The sequence below is a fragment of the Saimiri boliviensis genome, chromosome 12 (genome assembly GCF_048565385.1).
Source record: "Saimiri boliviensis isolate mSaiBol1 chromosome 12, mSaiBol1.pri, whole genome shotgun sequence".
Taxonomy (NCBI): Eukaryota; Metazoa; Chordata; class Mammalia; order Primates; family Cebidae; genus Saimiri; species Saimiri boliviensis.
In genome coordinates this window covers 73713217-73719895 of record NC_133460.1, presented here as the reverse complement: position 1 = coordinate 73719895, position 6679 = coordinate 73713217, and positions in this window count along the sequence as shown.

Below are 6679 nucleotides of genomic sequence, written 5' to 3'. Positions count from 1 at the left end.
TTGATTTCTCTTTCAGTTCTGATGTCAGGGCCAGAAAGAGACATTTGCAATGCAGGCTAGGAGAGAAAGGAAACAAAACGCACCTATCAGTACGTGTTTCATTAAGATTTGATAATAGCTTGATTAAAATCTGTATTGACTTAGCCTAAGGAAGCTTTTGCAATATGAGTACCTTTCTCCAGCATTATCTCAGTGCCTGCAGAATGATTTGAATTCCAGAAGCTCTGGGATGATGGGGGATGGAATTATGTGTGATCTTCAGTTTCTTCTTTTTTATTTTTTGAATGGCATTATTCCTCTACTTTTCCAATTTTTCTGAAAAAAGATCTATTAATTTTATAGTAATAAAAATTTTTAAAGTTGTAAAAAAAAATACATTTTCTTTCTTGCTACTACAGCAGTATAAAAGGCCACTTTGAAAGGGGCTTCAGGCCACTGTGTTCAAGATGATTTGGAGAGGAGACAGACTCAAAGCAATCATCTGGGCTTAAGATGGTAAAACCTTAGGTCTTTCCCCAGTATGGTTTTATTTGGTTCCTACTCACTGAAGAATAAAGATATTTAATGCTGTAGGGGACAAATCTGGTTGCTCTAAAGGATTTACATGAGCTAAGGACCTCCAGTGAGTTGTCTGATGAGGGGATCTAGGGGCCTTGCCTTAAACTAGGTGTTCCCGAAAGATGAGGTTTGAGATGAGGCCCTGGGGCTCTGGAAAAACTACTGGGACTCACATCTGCCTCCTACACTGCCCCTTTTCTGATGGAACAAACTTTTTGCCTGTCTTATCCCCAGACTTTTAGGATGCCATTTAACCAATTACCCAACCAACCTTTGAGGCAAACAGCCAACTATGTACCTCTTCTTATGATAAAACTAGAATGTTTTTAAAGTAGAGATCTAAAAGAAAAAAATTAAAATCATCTTGTGATCTCATCACCACCCAGAAAGATCCAACACTTACCTCTATCTGTACAAACACACACATACTATTCCACATATCACTCTGTATGTTTATTTTATCAAATTAGTATTAGAATATACATGCTCCTGAATAACTTTTTTCTTTTAACATATGGGGAACATTTTCCTACATTTAAAAAATATATTCTTATAATCTTTACATCCATTTACATCAGCTCAACAAATTGTTACCAGATGACTTCTAAGTGTCCAACACTGAGAGATGCTACAGGAGTCCTGGTTCTTCCTCTTACAAGCTCTTTACCCTTAGGTAAGTTACTGAATCTAAGTCTCAATTTCCAGATCTCTAATATAGTAATGATAATTATATGAACTTCAGTGTTTGTGGAGTGATTCATTAAGGTAATGCACTGAAGGTGCTGATCAAGATTCCTAGCATGTAAACAGTCAGTATTAAATATCTCTGTTAGCATTATTTATAATATTATTGAGCCTGTCTCTACCATATCTTTCAAAGGCATCTGTCATCCTGACCCAGTATTCCATTTTCCAGTGAAAATTTCCATTTTATTTTTTCTTCTTGGGGGGTTGTATAGTTTCACAGCACATTAGCAATTATGTTGGTCTGGAAATAACCAGCCCAGTCTTCATTTACATCAGTGAAGACACATAAAAATCTAACTTTAAATTAACTTTACACTGTATGCCTACCATTCCATTCAAATCTAAGGAAGCCCTTCAATTCAAAGTTACTTTTAGGAAAATATTAACAACAGACTATTCATATGAAAGTGAAAAAATAAATGTGAAAATGATTTAATGTCATACAATTATTTTCTAAAAGTTAACTTTTTGTAAAGGTTAATACTGGGTGTCAACTTGTTTGGATTGAAGGATGAAATATTGATCCTGGGTGTTTCGGTGAGGTTGTTGCCAAAGGAAATTAAGATTTGAGTAAGTGGGCTGGAAAAGGCAGACCTACCCTTAATCCGGTGAGTACCATCTAATCAGCTGCCAACGAATATAAAGCAGGCAGAAAAACGTGAATCGACAAGATGGGCCTAGCCTCCTAGCCTACATCTTTCTCCCGTGCTGGATGCTTCTTGCCCTTGAATATTGGACTCCAAGTTCTTCAGTTTTGGGACTCAGACTTGGCTCTCCTTGCTCCCCAGCTTGCAGACAGTTTATTGTGGGACCTTGTGATCTTGTAAGTTAATACTCAATAAACTCCCCTTTCTGTATAATAGATATCCTATTACCTGTAGTTCTGTCCCTCTAAGAGAACCCTGACTAATACACGTTTCTCACGACTTAAAGGAAAGAGGGAGGACATCTTTAGAAGTATTGGCACTTAAATAACAAAAAACAGCCGGGCGAGGTGGCTCACGCCTGTAATCCCAGCACTTTGGGAGGCCGAGGCGGGTGGATCACGAGGTCAAGAGATCGAGACCATCCTGGTCATCCTGGTGAAACCCCGTCTCTACTAAAAATACAAAAAATTAGCTGGGCATGGTGGCGCGTGCCTGTAGTTCCAGATACTCAGGAGGCTGAGGCAGGAGAATTGCCTGAACCCAGGAGGCGGAGGTTGCAGTGAGCCGAGATCGTGCCATTGCACTCCAGCCTGGGTAACAAGAGCAAAACTCCGTCTCAAAAATAAATAAATAAATAAAATAACAAAAAGCAATATGCAGCTTAGTGGTAAAACAATCAATATATAAATGAAATATGTATTGTTTAAAAAAAGCTATGTGAAAATATACACAGAAATAAAATGATTGAAAAAATGTACATAGATATTAATAGTGAATTCTCCCTGGATGAGTTTTTAAAATCATATTTCTTAGTTTCCAATTAAAATAATAAGCAAGTGTTATTTTTTTGCTTTGACCAAAATCTAGCAAATGTTATTTTTTTTTAAAAAAAAGAATACAAATAAGAATTCGTAGCATGTGGAATTCCCTCTTCTTTTTTAAATTGAGCAGTAAACCAGAAGATGATCCATAAGGCCCCTTCTGACTCTAACAGTCTATAATTCTTTAAGAGAGAGTGCAATGTGACAGACATTTAATTAATGAAAACCATAGAAATGGGAACATAATCAAAGCAGCTTATCTTAGAAGGAAGATGATATAATACATACCATTCACTTTGGAAAATTGCTAGAAAAGTATTATTTTGTTTTACTATAAGGATGAGGCAAAACATTTTTAGATCAGAAAGCCTATATTAAATTGTGAACTTTTTGAGAAGCAATCCTTCAGGCATAACACTTTATTTTATAATCTCAGCATTGAAGTGTACATGAACCAAGAAATATTAAAACTTAGATCATTGCTCAACTAGTATAAATGTACTTGTATAAATCGATGAACAAAAATTGTATCTCATAAGAACTGAGAAAAACTATTCCAGGAAGCATTGTTGCAGAGTAAGCAATCAACAAACAGTTACTCTCATCAGTAGTCCTCATAAAGAGGTGTTTTTACATATAGATTAAGATAAAATCTCTAAGGTTCTAAAAACTTGCAGGTTAGGAGTTTAACACTTTCAGAAATTGTATTATTTGAAGATTTTACTCCAGGTCTGGGCCTTCTGGATGATATAAATAACTGAACCTAGGATAGATCTTACACCTGGCTTTGGTAAATGGGAAGGCAGATGATTTACCAAATGTCTAAGAGGCTAAATGAATCAACCAAAATAAAGGACAAGAAATGGGTGTGTATAGGCATTTACCAGGGAGAAGCAATCACTTCTTTAGTGTTTTACACAGGATTAATACTTGTGAAAGGAACCAAGCAGAAAACGTTGACTAGACTCACAAACTCCAGATGAGAATCAGGTTTGAAGACAGTGCGGCCAGGGCCAGTGATGAAAATTATGCTGCAGAACTGGTCTGGTGGAGACACCACTGGCACCATTGTCAGGTTGAGTCACTGATCATTGAGCCAACACTGATTATTTAAACCTATCATAGGACACAATGCTTCATTGGTGTCTTGCATTTCTGCACATCTTGTAAGCAGAAGCAGAAGCACTGGTTTGCCTTTGTTCCAGATTAACTTTTCAAGTATGTTCACATAGCAAAAGCCTTGGCAGATACAGTGTTTTCCTCCAGAGCAAGGGATAGTCATGTTTAGTATCCAGTATAAAGGATTCGGTTTCCTTTTTTCTAACACAGCCATTGTGTTCTCAGGCATCTATATGAGCCCATCCACATCACCTCTAAGAGAATGCAGATCAAGGGGAACAGGGTATACGCTGATGTTCATGTGGCTTGATGTACCATGAGTAGCAGAGACTTTTGTCTATGACCCATGAGTCTCATGTCTTCTGCCAGCATTCCTTAAATTGGCAGATTAACCTGGTAGCCAGCGAGTAGTGTAAAATCCTAAAACCCTCACAGTTTTTGCACCTTTCTGCTAGAATTGTTGACATTACTGCTTTTAGAGACTAGGGGCAGACACTAGAATGGAAATGTCAGGTTATCAACTTCTTCTCTTCTGAGTTTCTAATGCTATGCTCAGATGGCAGGTACTTCTAATTATTTTACAATGTTAGACCCCAGGTCATATGTCTAAGGTGAAAAAGAGTCTAGGAAGTCTAATACATATTTTTTCTTTTTTATAATTTTTGTGGTAGGATATTCTCTAAATATAGCTTGCTTGCGACCACAGCCAAAATCATAGACAAATGTCTACTGTTAGTAGTCATTCTGTATTTTTTAAATTGATACATAATAGGAATTTGACTCTGTCAAAGGCTCGTTCCAACAACAACAACAACAACAAAAATAGGCCCATAACATCCCTCAGGGAAAGGCCTTAAAGTCCATGGCTCTTAGTAGAGTTGTTTGTGTCACTTGGCAAAATACACCAGATGGCACTCTAAGCTGTAATTCTACTTCTGTTTTTTCTAACTAAATTGAATGAAGTGCTTTTATCCCCCATAGCCTGTTGATGAGAGGGCAAGTCAGTGCACATCAGAGCAGGAAAAGTAGAGGGATACATCCCAGTTTTTCCTGTCATGCTTCTTAAATAAGATTGCTTCTTGTGGTGTCATGGGTGATTCAGAGCTTGGATGAGGCATGTGCTAAGGGTGTCCAAGCCCTTACATAACCATAGGTGGGACCCAGCCACCTGCACCTGGGACAACAAGAAGATGGAAAGACTGAGGAGGGAATTCTCTTACAGGATGGTAAGTTAGTAGGAATGGGAAAGCAGCAATCAGGGGAGAGGGTCCTAGAAAAATCACAGTTATTGCCAACTAATTTTAAGTCCCTTTATCCTGCTTGACCTGTGTGTGTGTGTTTGTATGTCTTTGTGTGTGTTTTATTTTAAATTTAAGAGCAACATAAATATAGGAACATGTACTGATCATAAGGTCAACTAATAATCCTACAGTGAATATACCCATAAAACATAACCCAGATCAAGAAATAGAAGATTGCCAACACTCCCTAAAAGCTGTTTTCCAATTACTATCCTTTTTCACTCCTCAAAGATAACCACTACTCTGATTTTACCACCATGTATTAGTTTGCCTCTTCTAAAACTTTATCAAAATGGAATTATATCTTCTTTTGTGTCTGGTCGATATTATGTTTGTGCACTTTGTCTATGTTTTTGTAGGTAATAACAATTTTCAAATTTTTATTGCTATGTAGTATTTTATTATATTAGTATATCAAATTTTATTTAACTGTTCCACAATTGATGGAATTAAGGTTAAGCCTAACATTTGTCTATTGCAAATAATGTTAATTGAACATTTTTGTATGTCTGGACATACAAACATGCAGGCATGTTTATATTTTGGTTGGGTAGCTTCTAGGAGAATTTCTTGGTCATAGGATGTTCATATATAGAAATTTAGTAGATACTTCCAAACAATCCAGAGTTTTCATGGCAATGTATACTCCCATCTGCACTGAAGTTTAATATGGAAGACTGGCATGCTTCACACAAAATAGATACTCAATACATATTTATTGACAGAATTAATAAATGAAAGCAAGTAATTTGTTCTACAAGAAGTGGACACAACTCTGAGTCCAGATCATGTGCTTTCAATTTCTACACTGTACTATCGAAGAGAAGTGTTCAATTTAGTCTTTAAACTAATTAATGAGTCTCCACCAAAATTAAGATACAAAAAGAGCTATTGAGAGAAGAGATGAACGGAGATTGGAAGGAGAAGAGATCCATGAAAAGGAGAATCCAAATTTTTTTCTGGGCTCTCTGAGTTGTTGGTGTATTGATGGAAATATTTTAGTGGCAGTAATTTCAACCAAGCATGTTGGACCTAGCATTTAATATTCTGACTACACCATATGAATAATCCAGCTGTGGGTCCAAGAAATTGAATTAAGAGCTGGAAAGAACATGCAGGGTCAATGAGTTACCCCATCTAAGGCTGGTCTCTTGTTCATCCCAGGCTTAGCCCTATCTTGTGTCCAGAGAACTCATATTAAGCGCACTTGATAAGGTTGGCTTCTCCCTCTGTTTCCAGGGTAAGTTGTATCTGTGGAGAAACTTTGAATATATGTCCCACAGTCATATCCCTACTTTCTCATAGTCTGATTATATGGGAAAAAGTTGGAGGACAGAGAAAGCTGGTGGCCACTCAACATTTGGTAGACTAACCTGGGTTTCTTTATGTGGTGGCCAGATTTCAAAAGAAAGTAGAAAAGAAGCTGACAGACATCTTAAGATGTAGGTGCAGAACTGGCATACTATTCCTCCTGGCATATCCTAGT